The 19,140-nt window shown below is 42.1% G+C and overlaps 1 protein-coding gene across 5 annotated transcripts in view; it reads right to left on the bottom strand.

Annotated features, from left to right (window-relative positions):
- The window catches only part of SEMA3D (semaphorin 3D), a 144,180-nt gene that overhangs the window by 117,598 nt on the left and 7,442 nt on the right, over nucleotides 1-19,140 (bottom strand). Inside the window, exon 1 of one of the 5 annotated variants that reach the window (XM_055807610.1) lies at nucleotides 3,732-3,911. The exons of 3 other annotated variants lie outside the window; for them this stretch is intronic. The gene's annotated coding sequence lies outside the window, so the exon portion shown is untranslated. Of the gene's footprint in view, nucleotides 1-3,627; nucleotides 3,912-19,140 lie in introns of those variants that run through there. One more of the 5 variants, XM_027790550.2, reaches the window with a different exon arrangement.

The raw sequence follows: 19,140 nt of genomic DNA, 5'->3' as shown, positions 1-19,140 counted from the left end.
AATCAGGCTCTGGTGCAGGACGCCGCAGTTGAGAAATCCTTCAAACTGGTCATGCAGAGTTCAGCGCCCTGTGCCACGGCAATTGCTTAACTCTGGGGGCAGGAGGCATCTGCCACAGCTCAGAAACCAGGCTGGGAAACAATGCCATCATTTGTCATGGACAACCTCGGCAGCTCGAGGAAGCCAGCGAGGACAGGGACCTGAGCAATGCTGCCTGTAAAGCAGTTACGTGCCATTGCAAAGGGCGAGCACTAGTCTGTAGGATAGCGGGGGATGTTGTGCAGTGGAAGAGCACTGCGGGAGATGAATGGTAAATAAGACCAAGAAAGGATGAGGCCTCCTGAGCCAGCTCGAGGCCAGCACCTCTTCCCATAAGTGCTGCCCCAAACCACCACTGCATCTGCATTTGGCTGTGCCAAGCTGGACTGGTGCAAGCCTACACCTGGGAGACCATGGTGCTTGGTACGGGAGGTATTATTGCCTCTTGTTAGTCTTCCTTTCAAAATTGGAGGAACATCTAGATGAAACAGGAATTATTCATTATCCACACAGTAAAAGTGGAATGGGAGCATGCATACCCACAGCTGGTGGATTGTCTTATCCAAGGAGACACTCACAGGACACCCAAGCCCTCTATGCTTGTGTTTAGAGCCCAATTCTAAACTGATGGTTTAATCTAGAGAACTACTGCTACAAGACAGTAAGCTATGGCTCCTTGGTATATCCAAAGACAGAAAAACAAAACAAAACAAAACAAAAAACCAACTAAACAAAAACCCACAACTGATGGAGCTTAGTCACTCTCAAAAAGCCTATTTTAATTTTTAAAATCCAGTAGGTGCAAGTAATGAACTACAGGATGCATTGATGGGGTCTGGCCCAGCCTGATATCCAAGCTGGTGGACAGAAAATTTCAGAACTTTGCAACAACCCCTCTCCTTCTTTCCTGCGTGTCAGACTTAACCCCGACCCTGAGTGTATCTTCTAGTTCAGCCTTGTCCAACAAGTGGTTCCAGACAGGATGTTGCCTGTAAAACCCTTATGCATTAATTCCACTAATTGGAGCATTCAAAATAAAAGCAGAGCTTCCAGAAGGGGGCCGTTGGCCTTTCCAACAGTAACATGCCATCTGCCACAGCCAAGGCTGGGAACGCATGCGTCAGCGAGGTATTGAGCTAACATGTCTTCACAAAAATCATTCAAGCCCATCAGCCAAACCGTGGACCTTGTTTTATACTTCTGACAGCCCTGTTCAGCCCTGTTGGGCTGGACTTTGCTCAGTGCCACTGCCGGGAAGCTGCAGACCATCTCTGTGAAGAGCACTTGCAGAAGGATGGGGAGGAAGGAGCACTTCAGGCTTGGTGAAGTAGGTTTAATGGAATTGCAGGTGGAAAAGGGCTGAGCTGATTGCCCTGTGTGAGTTGACTATAGGAGCAATACCCAAGCAAAAGACAATCTAACGCACACAACTATCACAACAAAGCCAGCTCCAAATGACATCTGACAAGGCAACATCCTTTTTAAAAATCCTCAGGATATTAAATGCATATTTGTGTGTTGTATTAAGAAGACTAACGTCATGACAACAGTTCAAATTAGCACAAACAATAGGCCAATAAATACAATTCTAGTGCTTTAAAATTATTAAATGACCATTTGTTCTTGCATTTATGTTGCTTCCAAATACTGGCAGAATTCCTTCAAATAAACAAACAGCTCATTTTTTTATTATTTTTTAAAGATTACATGTTGGCAGTAATTTAGGCAAATCTGGACATTTGTTACAATCATCTGAGGTGAAAAAAACAAAGGCACATCTATCACATTGCGTTTTCACTTTTAGAAAGCCAAAACAAGGGGCCTCCAGGGAACAAGAAGTTTAATTATAAACTATCACTGCAAAACAAGATAGATTCTGGGACGTAGCTCTGGGAAGACATTCAATACACTATGCCAATATAATCTGAAATGTAATTTTTATATATTTTTTAATTTTAATGTGGGGCCATGGTTCTTTTTTGGTGTAAAAGGAAAAAGTCAGCACAATAGTGACCAATTACAGAGGCACAAAGTTTGTTGCAAAATAATGTCCATAATATACCTAGTGGCTCTTCAGAAGCACTCACAAGGATAGAAAATCACAAGTGGTGTCATTGATTAGCAGTTCACTTGTGTTTTTTTAAACTGTGCACTAAATTTGTGCTGTGCAATACTGAGAAGAGTCATAGTGTAAAACTTAGCCTTCTCTGCAGTTTTCAGTTTCAGTTCCTATAGAGCTTTTTATAATTGTTATATCGTCACAGCAGAAGCATCTTAATTAAAAACAGAATTACATTCACATTTTTTTTTCCTTTTCACCCTCCTCACCAAGAAAAAGCAGGAAATATATTCCAGAATCTTTTGTTTGAAATATTTCTTAATCGCACATGATGCATCAAATAGTTGGTTCATTTCTGTCCACAGAAAATTCCCCTAATAGGAAAATGTGTTTGTTAATAAAAAAAAATTAAATTAAAAAAAAAAAAGAAAGAAGTTGTAACCCTCCTACAATGCAACAAGACTATTTAATAAGGGTGCATTTTAGATTTCCATCATGTAACAGAGGAAAATGAGTTATGTCAATAACACTGTCAACAAGGTCAAGCCCCATGGGAATCCCTATGAATTCCTTCTAAAATCCTGTGTAGATCTGTAAACTATGTCATGATCTTACCCACCACATCGGTAAAGCATGGAGCTTATTTTAAACAACTGCACACTGACAGACTAATTCTGTTTTCACAGAGATGAACTGGATCTCTGGAAAGGCATAGAGGTGTCTCATAACATGAGGGGCATCCATCAGGCAAATTGATTCTCCTGAGCAAATGAGTTGCAGGAGTGAACGTAAAAGCTTTGTACTGAATCTAATGTAGAGAAATAAAAACTGAAGATTCCAGGTGCCAAAATCTACACACATTACAGATGAATGCTAACTTACCTTTTCTAAGAAGATACATTTCTACTTAGATCAAATGTATAAATTGGTAAGGATACTATTACCTATGGGAATACTATTGCCAATGTTCAATATCTTTGAAGATTTTCAACCTTCTTGAGATCATAAATTTCTAAGCATGATAATGTGAAAATACAATTTTTTTTCCCTAAATGGTGATGATCAATACTTTAGAAAAGCTTACAGTTGCATGTATTGATTATCTGGTAAATCATTCTCATTTTCCTTCTTCATTCTTTTCCCAACAATTAACTTCCTTGTATTTTACTGAATGTCTTCACATTTTTAGTGAAAGTAGCAGAGATCTATAATAAAGATTTATTACAAAGTCTCCACTGTGGAGCTGTATCAGAGTAATGCAGAGAGTAATCAGTATATTGGTATATTGGCACTGGAGTTGCACTAATTAGGTAGAAAAGGATCATGACCATCATGACCCTGTAATACTGGTGATACTTACGTTCACTAGTACAAAAATATTACATTTATTGTCTTAGTTCCAGTTTGGAATTGTCTTGACAGAATTATTAGTGAGCACATTCATTCAGATAATTTGAACAAAAGAAAAGCCTGTCTTTAAAAAATTTAGTGTAAAAATAATTGACAATATCTCTAAGGTTCAGACTCACCTCCATTCCATTTAGGTACCTGAAAAATAGAAGCCGGGTCCCTTGAAGCTACTTGAACAACCAACAGAGAAAAACAACAAGCACCAGAAAGTGAAACTACCAACCTGAGCCGCTAAGCCCCTTCTGCTGACTGTGGTTAAGTATCAGATCCTATATGAGAGGAATAAATGTAGATCTGTGTGATCACTTCTTTATCTGTTTGGCTATACCCAGACCAAACAAATGCTTCCAAAACCAACAAAAAACATTACTAGCACAAGCACTTTTGTTTCTCCAGTTCCAGGTCTATGCATAGTCACTCCCTACATAATGCCCTTCACTGTGTATCATTTGCTGAACCATCATAAAACCCCGACATGTCTGAGCATGGTCCCCTGACATAGGAGGTAAAGGAATGAGTCCCTCCGGTGGCTGGGTTATCCTCCTGCTACTGAAAGGGGAAAGTACTTTAGCAATGCTAGGTGTACATGTCCTTATTGCGATGGTATTCTCACTTGAGAGGAAATGAAAGAAAATGTCATGCTACGCAAAAGGGATTCCACGATAAAAAGAAACAAGGCCAAGAACTGAAAAGTTACAAATGGCAGTGCTACAGCTGGAATGTGATGGCAGGCAACGGGAGCCTGCCTCTCACAGCAAGCCTGCGAAGCAGAGGGAAAATATAGGCAATGTTTTACTAAACTCGTATAAAAATATCAAGACAACATTTCTACTTCCTTGATGTCTTTTTCATTCAGTGTCCACCGTCTGCAAGAATGACCCAGCGGTCCTGAGGAGCACATGCTTTCTGATTGCATAGCTAAAACATGCAGCCTAGTGCATGTTCATCCAAGTGGGAAGGAATGAAAGTGCAGGCAGCCATCCTTTGGGATGCTGGTAATGAAAGAACTTGTAAGTTACTTCTCAGTGTTTCCAATGGAGGGGAGCACGGCTGCAAATCACTGAAAACTGACACATCGACATGTCTGCTAGTGCTTTATTATTGTCATTAATCAAAATGAAAACATTATTTTCTTCTGTTTTCTATACAGATATACTCTCTGTATTTGAGTAGTTAAAGAGAGGCCTGATTAGTCCTGTATGCTATGAAGGGTTATATGCCTGCCTCGCCTTGTCTTCCAAAGCACTGAAGCGTTCCCATCAGTGGCTGCGGAAGAACCAGACTAGATGATAGAATTGCCATGTCAGGTTCCAGAAATCTTCTGAAAATGTGACAGAATATTGCTGTCCTGGAGATACAAGAAATGGGAGAGGGAAATTGTCACAGTCATAGACTAGAAATGAAAGGTATTAAAAATGAAAAACCTGTTTCCTCTCTCCCAAGGTTTTTTATTTACAAAACTTGTAATTCTTTTCATTTGACATATATATATATATATTTGCAAATGTAACTGAAGTAAACTGAATTTTTTTAAAAAAATTGAAAACCTATTGCTACCTTTTCATAAGACCCCATATTAGTTAAACCATCCGTGTCTAGCTTCTGATGCTACTTCTGTCACTAGTGTCTGGGTAAAGAGCAGAGCAACTTTCTTCTGGAAAGTCCCAGGACATTTCACTTCATCTTCCACCTCCCGCTCTGGGTCTCACTCACATATTTCAGTTTCTCTCCCTGTGTGGCCATACTGGGAGCGCTCACAAGCTAAACCCACAGGAAAGAAACAGAGAGGAACAGGAACCGCACAAGAGCCTGCCCGGACAGATTGAATAATGCTCCCAATTTGTTAAGCACTAAAAGACGACCGAACTTCCCCAGTGTTATTTTTCTATCGTTCTTTTGAAATCATAACTTAATGCTTTTATTCTTTATGAACTAGTGCACTGAACATAGTAACTGAATAGTGACGCATTAGAAAAAAGTTAACATAAATATATAACAATAATAATGTAAATGTACTGACATATGCTTATAATTATTGTTACAAATGCCTTTTGGGAAGGCCATATCAAATCTTTAAAAATCCATCTTTAACCGTGGCCCAAAATTCAGGGTTCTGTTAAATACATTCAGCGTGAATCTTTCTGAGTCTCCATTTGAAGAAAGTATAGGCTTTCAAAACAGACCGAGTCTGGCCATAACACACCAGGATCAGAGACATACTTCTGCAGCAAGGGAAAGCACTTCAAACATCAGGGTGCCAGTCTGTCAGCACTTATCACTCAGTGGGTTATACTATCTCTCCTGCAGATTCTCCTTCAAAACTTATACTTCATCACACTCCTGACCTTGCTGCATGTGGTCCCTTCAGCAAAGTTCAAGTCTGTATCATGTAAGAATGGAGAGTTTATTCACCGCTTCTCATTATCATCTCAGAGCTTTGTTCATTGTAAGCCAAAAGTATTTACTCTACAGTTTTGGGGGGGTGCGTGGAGGAGGAAGGGGTGAAGGAAAGCCTAACCAAGAAAATGTTATGCTGCAAAGAAAATGAGCAAACATCCACCCGTCCATGAACAAATGGTTGTTGCTTCTGCGCCTGTTTGGAGTGCAACTTTCCATCCAAAAATGGGATGGAAACTGAGTTGGCCAGGCCATATTGCACTCCAGCTAATAAAGTGTTTCAGATCAAGAAAAACAGGCAGGACTGCATCACCCTGGCCTACATTGTACGGAGACTTTTTTTTTCCCCTTTGAAACATTCTATTTGCTGTTCAAGCCAAGACGAGAAAAGAAACATGTTTAACCTTAAGGGTCTGACTTAAGCCTACAAAATTAAATAGCCAGGGCTGAAGTGAGGCAGGTTTTACATTTCTTAAGTAGCTACCCTTTGTTCCTTCCTAAACGGTACAGTTATGGTCAGGGAAAGCATTGCAAGCTGCAAACAAACAGGCAAGAGCAGATTCAACTGCCTTTCTTTGCACTGAAATCTATGCAGGTCATGGCCACATGGTACTAAATACTCTACAAATAAAGAGCAAGTGTCAATACCTTCCCTGATGAGCTTACATCTAAGAGAACAAAACAAACAAAGGATAGGTGGAGGGAAAGCCTGTGTAATTACAGGAATATGGTACAGTCACCCCCAGCGCAGCTCTGACTTGAGCTTCCAGACCCCAAGCCTAAGTCTGCAACAATACATAACATCTGCCAGGCACTACCTGCAGATCCTGAGGCAGAATAGCGCAGCGCAGCTTCTGTCCATACAGCTGAAACCTCATTCCCTTCAAAACAAAGTGGTCTCATCGATACTGACTCCTGGGAGGCCTCCGCATCCCCCCAGCTCATGGTAAGGCAGTCTGGAAACACACTAGTAGACAAGAGTGAAAACCAGCACAGTGAACATGGCTCATCATGGGCTATTCCAGGCCAATGCTGTCTTTTGGCCTTGTTCAACTTGCAAATACAGATGTGACTCACCTGTCTCCCCTGCGGTCTGCTGGAGGGTCCCAGCACCCATAAGGGAAATGTGCCACTATTGCCACCAGCCAAGCAAGACAGGTAGTCAGTGACACAGCCAGCAAAGCATCCCATCAGGTTTTGGCACTTAAAAAATACTGTCCTTCATTGTGCAATTTCTGTGGAAAATACGAGACGTGGCAAAACCATGCCAAATATTCCAACAGTGTGAATACAGATGTCCAAGTCAGGCTAACAGCACCATCAGAAATTAAAAAGGGAAGGAGGTTCTAGGTTTTGTGAGGGTATAGGCAGATAATTTACAGGTGAAATCTTTGAAATTTAGCTCTGGTTTTTTAAAAGGTGGTGCTAGGCTAAGACATCAGCTGGATTTTCATGATCACTGAAAATCTCTTTTCAGAAAAGCTCTGATGAACTTGGAAAAAACCAGCAAAGAGCCACTATCCACTGCAGTGCACACAAGTGTCCTCCTACAAGACCCTTCTCAGTGGCATGTTTTTAGAGCAGAAGTTCACTGACATCTCCACGGATGTTCTTAGTTCACCTTCCATGAGACACAGACCTCAAAAAAGAGAGGCAATAAAAGCCACGCAGGCAGCACTGTGACAGGGAGGCACTGCTGACCTCTGCTACTTGTCATGGTCCTCGTGCCACATGTCACCGCCTCTTCCCTTCTGCCAGAGCACCCGTTCATGGAGTCATTCTCAGCTGCAGTCAGCGTGGGCCAGTTGACTTTAAACACCTTAAGTTCAGTGTTGCTGTATTTGCTGGAAATGGCTCTGCAAGACTGAGGACAGAAGGCTCATGATGAAATGAGAGGGGAAATGGGAAATAAAACTTTTAGGATGGTAGGGTTGCAGACAAAGAAGGATATGTGATGAAGCCCTTGCTCTCTTCCACCAAATGCTCAGCAGAATGGATGAATAACTGATTGCACTTAAGAAACTAGCAAATTATTGCTAGCATCCTCTCACCATATTCAGAAGATGAGATGCCTAATTATTTTTTTTTAAATGAAATCAATTCACGAGAAAGAAAAACTAAAACAAATAAATAATCAGCATGGATCTTGGAAGAAAGAGTTTCAAGAAACATTTTATGGCAAAGAACAACCCTTCTGCCATCCAGCTGTTTGTTTTGTTTTAACAATTCATGAGAGTTGAGCTTCTGCAGCTTCTTTTGTTTTTCCTATTCCAAAAGCCTCGGGGATGTTTCTCTTTTAATTTTGAGCCCACTCTTGAGATGGGAATTCCTTTCCCAACATGTAAGTGTGAATAATATGAATGGAGATTGTGGAACTGCTTACCTCTTCTCTTGCTGCTCAAGTTATTTGCCTAACTCTTCCTGAGAACCATGAAAGAAACCTTTTTCTTTTCAAGGGTTTATTTGGGTCTGTGGAAACCAAGCACTCTTACTCTCCCTACATGCATTTATAAGTCTTCTGCAGAACTGAAGGACTTTGTTCAGTATAAACTCGAAAATCAGGAGCCACCAGTTAGTCTGATACAGAAAGAATCAGGGGTCTGACTTGCACTGTTCTCAGCACCTGCACCTGCAGGGGTACTGGACCTCCAAAAAGCTAACAAAAATAAATTGTACAATGCCACTGAGAAGACTCCCTCTTCCAGTCTGGGCAGGACAGCAGGAAAATGACCATCACAGCTCCAGCTAAAAAACAGAAGACTAACATCCTACAGAAAGCAGATAAATAAGGTTTGCCTTTGTTTTCCTGTATGCATACATTGTGCCTACAGACACAAATTTAGATTTAATAGGCCAAATCCAACTCTTTGAAGTTAAGGGAAATGCCTCAGTCTCTTCAGTCACATTCTCTTTGGTGTACTTGCTCATGTCATTTATGATGTGACATAAAAGCACCCAGCAAGCTGTTATACTCCCTTCAACAAACAGCCACCCAGATGCTCAACAGCCGTGACAGTGATGATCCCAAATCAAATCCTATGTTGTTTTCCTATACTAAACACCATACATTCCTGCAGCCCCATTAGTGAACAATGAGAGTAATTGGCTCCAGCAGCCACCAGCATGGAACCCCATCCTGGTCCATCATCATAGAAGCCGGTTCAGCAGCAGAGACTGGAGATGCCACCTCTGCTCCAAGTTTGCAACAGCATGTTTTTCCGAAGGCAAAGGGGAAGGGAAAACAAGAAGAAAGAAGGAAAAAAAAAAGTGAACTAAATATTTTGGACCAGGGTTTGCTGTCAGAGATGCTGCTTTCCAAGGGTTTGCTGTCATCAATAGCCCAATGTCTGCAAAAGCAGTTAAAATGACTTAAAGAAATACTGCAGTTTCTTCATCCTAAATTTCATCATCTGAAAACGAGGTGTCAGTTCATCTAGTTCCCGTTGTCAGTCATTGGAGAGAAGCAGGCACTTCAGGGACTGATTACTCCCAGCCATTACAGACTTCTTGGATGGGAAGCCTAGTTATCTCCATCTCTGCTGATTAGACAGAGAAACTATATGACCATTTTAGTTAAAACACTTAGATCTTGCCCTTCGGAGCTCTCGACTGGGGTTACCAAACAGACATGGAGCTCCAACAGGTGGAGTCAAGGGTCAAATAGAAAAGTACTTGCATAAAGGGAGGTGGATCAGGGGTCTGAAAACAATAACTACAACCAATTTCTCTTGAAAAGCATCTGAGGATTGGTGCTGCAGGTCCAATGCTTTGCTGTCACAAGAAACAAATCCTCAGTGACCATGGACTTGTCCATTTCCACAGTCCAAAGCTGTGTCCACAGTCAGCAATCCCATTAAATCAATTGCAAGGAACAATTATCTACAACTACGCAAGAGCAAATCACCACACCTTCGTGACTCCAAGCTGAATGAGAATAGTAAGACCTCACTTCTGAGGTACATCTTTGTTTTCTATTGTATTTCTTAACTTTCTTCTGAAGAGTTTTAACTCCTGCTCTTTGCACAGAGTGTGTACTCTAGCGAGGCTCTGAGTGCAGGAGAACTTTACAACAAAGGCTATAATACAGGTGATAACAATATCCATTTCTGTTGTGTGTTGCCCTTGCACACCTCAAAAGCTGTCAGTATCGCTCAGTTAAATTGTTTTGCTTAACGTGATCCTACCTGGTGTAACAGGAACAATTGGTGCTGTGTCAAGAGAGAGGAAGCTGCTGCAAACCCCTGGGTTATTGCAACTGCTGCTGCAGCTGAAATTCAGTCTGATTGCTCCACTTCAAAATGTTTGACTGGGTTTTTTCTATAAATCTTGGAAAGCTTCCAAAATAAACCTGATAAAGTCCTGAACATCACAAAAGATGCATTCTTCCCTGTACTTGTAAATCATCTTTGGCACACTTCCCAATTTTCGTAATTACAGATTTCTCCCAAGCTCCCTGAACATTGCCCAGAGATACAAGGCTTTGTATGATGTCTTCTAATTCAGAAAACTGCAGCAAGCTATTGCATGAACCCCACATTAGACAGTAAAGCAATTCAATACTAAAACACTTTTTAGGTCTCTGTATGGTTTTCTTGACAGATGTTACGCTGCTGATCTATTTTTATATATCTTTTATACTGGGATAGTGTCTAGAGGCCCCAGTCAGGGGCACGACCCCATAGCACTGCACATACTATGAAGGAGGATACAGAGCCTGTCCTTCTTGCAGCTTATAGTCTAACGATGTAATGAATGATGCTTGATGGATAATACAGTCAGAGGGAGCAAAAAGTGAGATACTTGTTAATGATAACAGCAGCAGACAGAGCACAACAGCTACTTTGCTGTATATAGGCAGTGTGGTGCTCCTGTCACTGTTGTCTGCTTTCTCCGTGTCCTTTGTGTTTTGCAACCTGCAGTGACCTGTGGACAAGCACTCGTACAGAGTCATTCTCTGTGTCTGAAGCACTGGGCACTTGGAAGCATCTTTCGCTACCCACATCAGGCATGTGGCTCAGATACAGAGGACGTAAACCAGAGGAAAGAGGTGGCCACTTACAGAGAACAACTCAAAGCCCCTGCATTAGGGTGTAAAGCAGATGATGTGAATTCACAGATTTGTAGTCACTCATGGGAAGGGTTAAGACTTTGGGGTGTTGAGTGAGCCCAGCAAGAAGCTGGTCTCAGTGCAATTCATATAATCTCTGTCTTTATTCCCTTACACGTAACAGTGCAGGCTGTGCTTATATATTTGTGTTTCTGCAGCAGGAGAGTCCTTACAGTGCTCAGGAACAGAGCGCCTAGTTCAAGTTCAAGCCCCAGCTCTCTGGGGAACCAGCAATAAGTGCATCTCCCACCTATCTCACCAAGTCTCACTCAGGTTTAAAATGGGCATTTTAGCCCTGTGGCCCAAAAGACCTCTCCAGCTCACGAATTCTTATTTCATGTCCTGATCTGAGTCAGGATTGCTCCACACCCAGATAAAAGCTCCACCACGTTTAGATCCTCTGTGCGAACCCTAAATCCCTCACTAAGTTCTTAGGACAGATCAGCTTTGATTTCCCAAAGCAACAGGTGTTAGGTCTGAAAGGTCAAGAAAAAGCAATAAACATAAACTCCCACAAGTATATTTTGCTCTTCTGAATCCACCAGATTTTGGACATTCCCAAGCATAAGTCTAGCCCAGTATGATATGTAGCCACCGGCTCTGTAACCAGGTCCCTGTCCCTGAAGTGACTGATTGCTTACTCATCCCTGCCTCGTCATCAATAGGTGAGCCAGAAGATGGGGCTGAGTGGCAAAGGGACTCTCCCCTTCCCTGCAGAGCCGGTGCCGTAGGTCAGTGACAATCATGTGGAGGGAAACCGGAGTCTGGCTGCGTGAAGATGAACTCTGGCGAGGCTGGCGGTGGGAACTACCAAAACAAGAGGGACCAAGCCTGAAAGCAGGCTTTTTCTTTGAAGGGTGCAAACCAGAAAAAAAGAGTAAACTAGTTGCAAAAAGATGTTGCTGTCCCACTGGGTAGAAAATTAAATAGTACAAGGGAGGACTATATCACTGAGTCACGCCTGTATCAGGATAAACTAATTAAGCTCATCTTTCTTTGAAATGCAAACTTGTGCAATTGCATGGGTCAGCAGGGACCTCAGATGACAGGTCATCTCAGTCCCCCTTGTCAGTCTGCAGTTCTCAAACTCTCCTCAGATCCCCATTATCCTACAGCAGCTTTGCAGATGGACCTCTAGCAGCTCTAATAGAAGTTTTCAGAATGTTTCTAGCTGTCCATCGAATAACTTTCATTTCCATGCCTTTTTTTTTTTTCTTTAAACTCACAGGGCCCATAATCATATTTTCTCTGAGGATCAGTCATTTTCAAGGGTGTAGCTACCACCTAGAGGTAACACAGCATTTGTGACTAGCATAGGGCAGTCTTATTAAAGAGCATTAGGAGTAGATTCCCAAAAAAGTTCAGCTCCCATTTAGTTATGAAGGGCTAGATTTCCAACCATAGTGTTGGGTAACTGGGGGCGTGTGGGCCTTACCGGAGACAACATCCATCCGTAGTACATGCACCACAGCACTTTGGGGGTGCTGGCAGTCTGCACAAGGACTGCTTCACAGAAACAGGAGTGGGAGGTCTATCATGTAGTTAGCTTTTAATAAAAGACTTCCTGAGTGCGAGATATAACAGGAGGAAACGCAAGTCCTTTGAGGTGGTTTCTGTAAATCTTTTAAAAGGACGTTTCAGCAAATACACTCATTCAAGAGATTTTTCCCCCCCTTAAAATCAAGCTGAGTCGATTTTATTTGATCCTTTCATTCTTAAGATAACATTCAACTTGCCTAATTTCAGCCATCTAAAATTCAGGCGTTGTCTCGGCTCCCTCCAGAGAGGGTGGGGACAGGCACTGCCGGGGGTGAATTCAGCCCCTGTCTGGGATACTGCTGCGGAATAGGGCACATTGCCCTTGGGAGCACCTCCATCTCTGTCCTGAAAGCAGGGGAAGATTAGGTGGCCACCTTACACTATAGACAAGTGAAATAAATCCTGTCTTAATTAGTTTTTCTACTCAGTATACTTGTGTGGCTCCCGATGTAACGTCTGAACACCCACACTTTACAAATACTCGAGCTCTGTGATGACAAAGGGCAGTTTTTACCCACTTACAGACACATATAGCTGAGGCAGGTATAGACCAAGACCCAGACCTACAGAGGTATTTAGCAAGTTAATTGTCTAAATTAGGTGGTTTTCAGTCTCAGCTGACTAACACTCACTGGTGTAGACAAAGAAGTGGCAGTTGGGTGCCTTTAGGAATTTGCAGGGATCTAAGCAGAAATGACTTGCCTAAGGACATATGTCATGGAATTAACCCCAGGTCTCCTGAGCTGCTGTCCTAACCTTTGGAATGTCCTTAACACTAAGCAAATCCTCTGCTGTTTTTGGAATTAAACTTCTGAAGTATTTACAGTCATGTCATCGTCTTTGTCAAACTCAAACAAGCTATGCACACTCAAATGCTTTAATTTTTCCTCATAAATCAAATCTGACTCAAAGCCTCCCTTCCCGTTTTTACTGCTCTTATCTAAGCTCTCCTTAGATATTAACTTACCAGTAACAGAACAATGAGGCCAACATTCCAGACTGGATTTTTAGGTGTTGCTGTGATACACATGAACACCAGCATAAAATTGGATCTTTACTAAAATCAGTGAAAATATTATATTCACTTCAAGAAGCACAGTTCTACCCTGGTGTGCAGCATCCAAGCCCTCCGTATCACACTACACGGTGTCCACTGCACTGATCCTGCCTGTTGCACTTACAGAAACAATTGTCCAAGACCTTAAAATTGAAATAGCTAGGGCTTGTCAATGTGAGAGTCCAGACACAGTAAGATGTGAATTAACAGCATACTGACTGCTCTGCAATCACATCACACACAAGTGTATATTGGAAGACTTTTTAATTAGAAAGCAGCTTGCTTCACTTCAAAAGCAGCCTTAGGACATATACCCTGTGACTGGGACTGGTCATGCAGAGAGTTAGCATGAAGAAGATACCGTGCCCTGTTATTCTAGTTTAACAGCACACTGACTTCCACATGTAGACAAACCTTATCAGACCAGAGCAGGCTTCAGTACTGGGTGATACGTGTTTCCTAGAATAATCTTGGGGAGAACTGCTGAACGCTAGGCATGTCCTCATGAACCCCCCTGGGACTTGCACCTGGGTCACAATAAGGGTCAATTTATAAAATAGGCTCTATTCATTTCATCTTGTGATGATATTTTTGGGGGAAATTAACTCAGTAAGGTGAAACAGAAAAAAAGAAGTTTCTGTAGGGAGAGAGAGGTGACAGTTTCACACTATTCAAACAAATGACAAGATAAAATTCTCCTTCTGGTACTACACAAGTGCAATTCTCCCCATCTAGGACAGCAGCCTTGATCTAATCAAAAAAATACTATATCAACTTTGAATTATCACCAAAGCTTATTAATGTTTTGTTGTCAGAAACTATAAGCACAAAGTATAGAGAGCTTGTGGGAAACAAAATACCATTCATCCTTCAAGGAAGATGTTTAAATATTGTAAAAAGTTTTCCAGACTTCAGATTATTAGAGGGATATTTGATCGACTCTTGTGTTTAACAGACCACAGAAACCTTACACGGTTGCCCTTATAGTGAATCCAGTAGCTTGTTTATGTTCTAGTGTTTATTGTCCAAATAGGATTCAGTTTCTGTGGAGGTTAGGAAAACGAGATTCTGCAACATACTTTCCATTGAATTCCTTGCCCATCTTCTGAAATTGAAAAAGGTAAACCTCCTGCACCAAAATGAGAAACTTTTGCCTGAACATCCAGCTTCGGATCAAGGAAACATTTTTTTTTCTGTGTCAGGGTTTCCAACCTACATCTTGTGAACCGCAAGAGGAAAACGTTACTTCAAAGTTTTGCACAAACCACAGAAACACACGCAACACCTTATCTCTGTGGGGAATGAAGAATAAGTACATAGGCAGCAAACACTGCCAAAAACTCAAATGCTTATTCTGGGACTTTCTCCCAGCTTAACAGAAAAGCAGGAGGTGGAAATGACAGCTACACAAGAAAAGACACTCATGGGACTGAGCTCACATCTTCAACTCGAGCATGTCTAAAAAGAGCTCTGAGCAATTGCTGTTGCCTCCACAGTATGGCTGGGTTTCCCTTCGGGAGTGGTGGCACACACAGGCTACGCTGAGGAAGCTTTCTGTAACATATATATTTGTAGCTCACCTCATATCCCATAAGGGGGATCTAATAAAACTAGTTGGAAAAAAGCTACTGATCTTCTAGGAGAAAACGCTGGAGACACTGACAGAGGATCCTGGATCCATCCGAACGTAATGCCCATACAGTCACAGCAGCTCTACAGAGCAAACTGTTTCCATAGCATCGGTTATTAATTCCTCCATCCTCCACCAGCACCTTTTCAACTTTAACTGCTTGTGCTCATACCTCTTCTCCCATGTGGCTCAAAGAAGAATGAAGAAAGACAGAACAATTTACAAAGGGTCGTGCTTTCCAAGCATCAAAATAGTATCTTGTTGAGAAAAGAATGCAAACAAATAGTACTGTCCTTACTGCAAGTCCTTGTGAGAATCACAACAGACCGTTGTAATCTCTGCTGATGCCTCCACCAAAGATAACACTACTTATATTCAAAGCTACTGTGCCCCAAGTTTTCTGGCCTTACATACAATTTCACTTATAAAGATGAGTGTAGCACTTTAAAGATAGCCTAATAGTTTATCTCAGAGGTGTCAGATCCCACTTTCCGTTGTGTCATGTGAATTCCTGGACGGAAAACAAAACACAATGAATCCAAACACATTCCAAAATGCTCTTCTCACATCACTTTAGTGGCATTTACCTTGTTTGCAGCAAAAGGAAGGAAGGAAAAGACAGAAAGGATGGAAAGTACTTTTTTTTTTTTTTTTAATGCCATGCATTAGAGCAGATATTATCCTTAAAACAGGGTGATGTGATAACCAAGGATAAAAATAGAAGTAAAGCCTGTCTTTACTAAGAGAATTACTATCCATATTTCAGCACTGACCAACTGCAGAACAGCTGTGCCTGTGGTGTCGGTGGCATAAATGCTATCATAAACAAAGGCATTTTTACCATTGTCATGGAAACCTGACACAAGACCTGAAATCTGTCTGAATTATCTCCCTTTAACAGCTTAACACTCCACAGGCAAGATTGCTACTGAGTAGGGTATCCCTAGGGAGTGAGGTTTTTTCATCAGGTGGGACTGTTTCTGGGAACTGACAGGATACAGGATAACAGTGCCTGAAGTCTTTACAAAAGTACAGGAGAGAGTTAAACTGTAGGAAGGAGATGAAATTTCAGAGGAGAGAAGAGCTGGGAAGCCTGTGCCTCAAAACCGCCTGGAGAACTGCTGCGGCAAAGAGGTGAGAACAGGCAATTCCAGCTAGGAGAGACCTAGCCCTTGTGCCATAGGACATGCTGGCAGCCAGCACAGGCCCAGCACAATGGAAAAAACAGGGATAAACCATGCAGAATCTCACCTTGGATGTTAAACCGAATATGACAATTTCATTCTGCTTTGAGGTGTTTTTCTCTTGCTTTGAAACCAGATGTTTGGGATTAAGAGAGGCAAACTCCCTGCACTGTGTGCTGCACATACCTCTTGCTCTGCTGTCAGGCTGTGAAAAGGTACAGAAATTGGCACTGGAGCTTTCAGCACTGTTTTAGTCTAGTCTAGTCTAGTCTAGTCTATTTTATTCATCCTTATGCATCAATGTACAACAGCAAAAAACTGAGAAGAAAAAAACCCAACTATTCCATCACTATAAAAGATAAAGCACAATAATTCATCTGTCACCAAGTAGCCAGGATTTGATTTTAAGCACAGTCGAAGAAATCAAAGTCTGTGCTGTGAATCTCATAATAGTGCCTGTGTTGCCATTTAGGAAAGCAATGAGCTGTACCAAAGTAACAGAAAGCAAAGGACGCAGGACCTTCAGGCTCGTGCAGACAGCATAATAATTTATCTGCATTTAAAAGTGTAAATCTCTTTAGAAAAATAAAACAGAACAGTGACAAAAAAAACCACCCAAGATATATGAGTTTTCAGAGGGATACTGTACAAATATCAGTCTACCAATTCCCCTCTCATATATTTTATTTTACTCAATCTTCAGCCTAAGCTAGTCTATCGATAATGATTTTATCTAAAGGTGAAAATCTTCCCACGTGAAACCCCCTTAATTTCACTGAAAGGTGCACGGGTTGTCAGGGTGTTATTTTGTGAAAGATATTTATTTTCAATAGATTCATTTGTTACTTTTTTCAAGCTGAGGCAACTTTATGAGATAATATATGTCTGCTTTTTGTAGATGTCACTAGAGGACTATAAACACCGAGTCGTAACTCCAGAACAAATCTGTACACCGCAAACAGTATTACCCAGGACACTCATCTTAAATAGACAGACAGCACAGAGCAGCAGAGGTAAATGTCCCTTTTCTTCTAGAAAGGGGACCTAAAAGTCCCTTAAGCCTGAGCAATGTTAGTAACTCTCTTAAAGGCATCAGTTGTCTCACATTTTCCTCAATTGGATGGGACTGACATTCCAAAAATTGCATCCGGCCAGCTTCTCCTTAAAGCATTTAAAACTCTGAGTTCAGTGTACAAAATAATAAATTGAGTCTTAAAACAAACACCTTGGATTTCATCAGGTCTGAGGAAACCTCAGTCCTGACAGCATTATACATTGTAGAAGACATCAGATCAACAGGCCACAATGATTCAGGCAGTAGTTACATAAAGCATCCCTGTCTACTAAAATTGTTTTAGCCAAAAAGATTAACAGACTTATGACCCTAACTGCCTCCTCAACCAACCAGGTTCAGCATTAGAGACCAGTGTAAAACCTGTCTTCTGCTGCTACCTGGCTTTGCATGTAGCCAAACCCACCTAACCACACACCCCCCGCGGCACCTGGGCCATTGGGTGCACACACAGCAAAGTCACAACTATCCCAAACTGCTGAGTGCCTGTGGGGTTCCAAACCAGGCACTGCTCTGCCCACCTCTGCCCACAGCCAGAGTGAGCTCCAAGCATGCCCATTTCTCCCACAGACCCAAATCAGCAGATCCAACTCTCCCAAAACCTTTCATCCAGGAGCCCCAAGGTTGGCGCACTCCTTCAGGAACAGGTAGGACTGGACTCCTGACGATCAGTTCAATAGCATAGTTCCATATCAAATAAGAAATATTAACACCAATACCAAAACCCCCAGCCAGAGCAATCTTGTCCCTGAGGGTGATGCCCTGACCACACCAAGTCACAGCCCCTTTCTGTGGGGCCTGGGGCAGCAGAGCCCTGGCAGCAGAGTGGGACGATGCTGGCTGAGGAAGCCATGCTCCTGAGCACCAGCCACTCCACCGCCCAGGCACGCGCTGGAAAAGCTGCCCTTCCATGTCACCAGCAAAAGCAGGCACCTGAACCCCTGAAATATAGGCTAGAGATATTTTTTTTTCTAATTTATTTTAATTTTTGTTTTATTTTAAATTTTGACACAAGGAAAAGACTGACCCTGCAGAGATGCCTGTCTGCTGGGAGGGCTCATGGCTTGAGGGTCCCAAATTAATTTAGGTGCTTAAATCTGCAGCTCAGAGCCTCAGCTGTAGAGTACTCCTTCTAACTTTCTGTCAGCTGGTTTACACAGCCTTTCCTCATGACCTGGGGCTTTTGGCCATCCCACCACAACCACCCTGTCAGCCCAGAAGAAGTGATAGCACTTGCTCAGTACTTCAGCCTCTAACTTCTCTCTACAACTCTTCTCCCCAAATGCTTTCAGTGCATACTGCTAGCTTAAATCTCTGCTTTCCTTTTTCTAGAGACACTCATTTCTTCTGAAGATGTAGGACTATCCTTAGCTGTTACAAATCACTTCACTAATTTCAGTTACGTGTATCTAATTTACCCAAACCAACCACACACCTTGTTATACTGTGATATTTTTTGGATCAACTGGTGTGTGCTACCGTCATTGCCACGGGGGCTGTCCACTTGCTCAGTGCAGCAGTGTCACCTACAAGCTGAAGCACAAGTTTGCCTCTCAGCCCGAGTCCATCACGTTAACGGGGCATGTACAGCGGCTTGTCCTAAAGTAAAACCCACCCATCTGTGGATGGTTTTGCTGTTGTTAAAA

Source organism: Falco peregrinus, chromosome 6, assembly GCF_023634155.1.
Source record: "Falco peregrinus isolate bFalPer1 chromosome 6, bFalPer1.pri, whole genome shotgun sequence".
NCBI classification, from domain to species: domain Eukaryota; kingdom Metazoa; phylum Chordata; class Aves; order Falconiformes; family Falconidae; genus Falco; species Falco peregrinus.
Note: the sequence above shows the minus strand (reverse complement) of the source record. Positions and strands in the feature narration are given on the sequence as shown.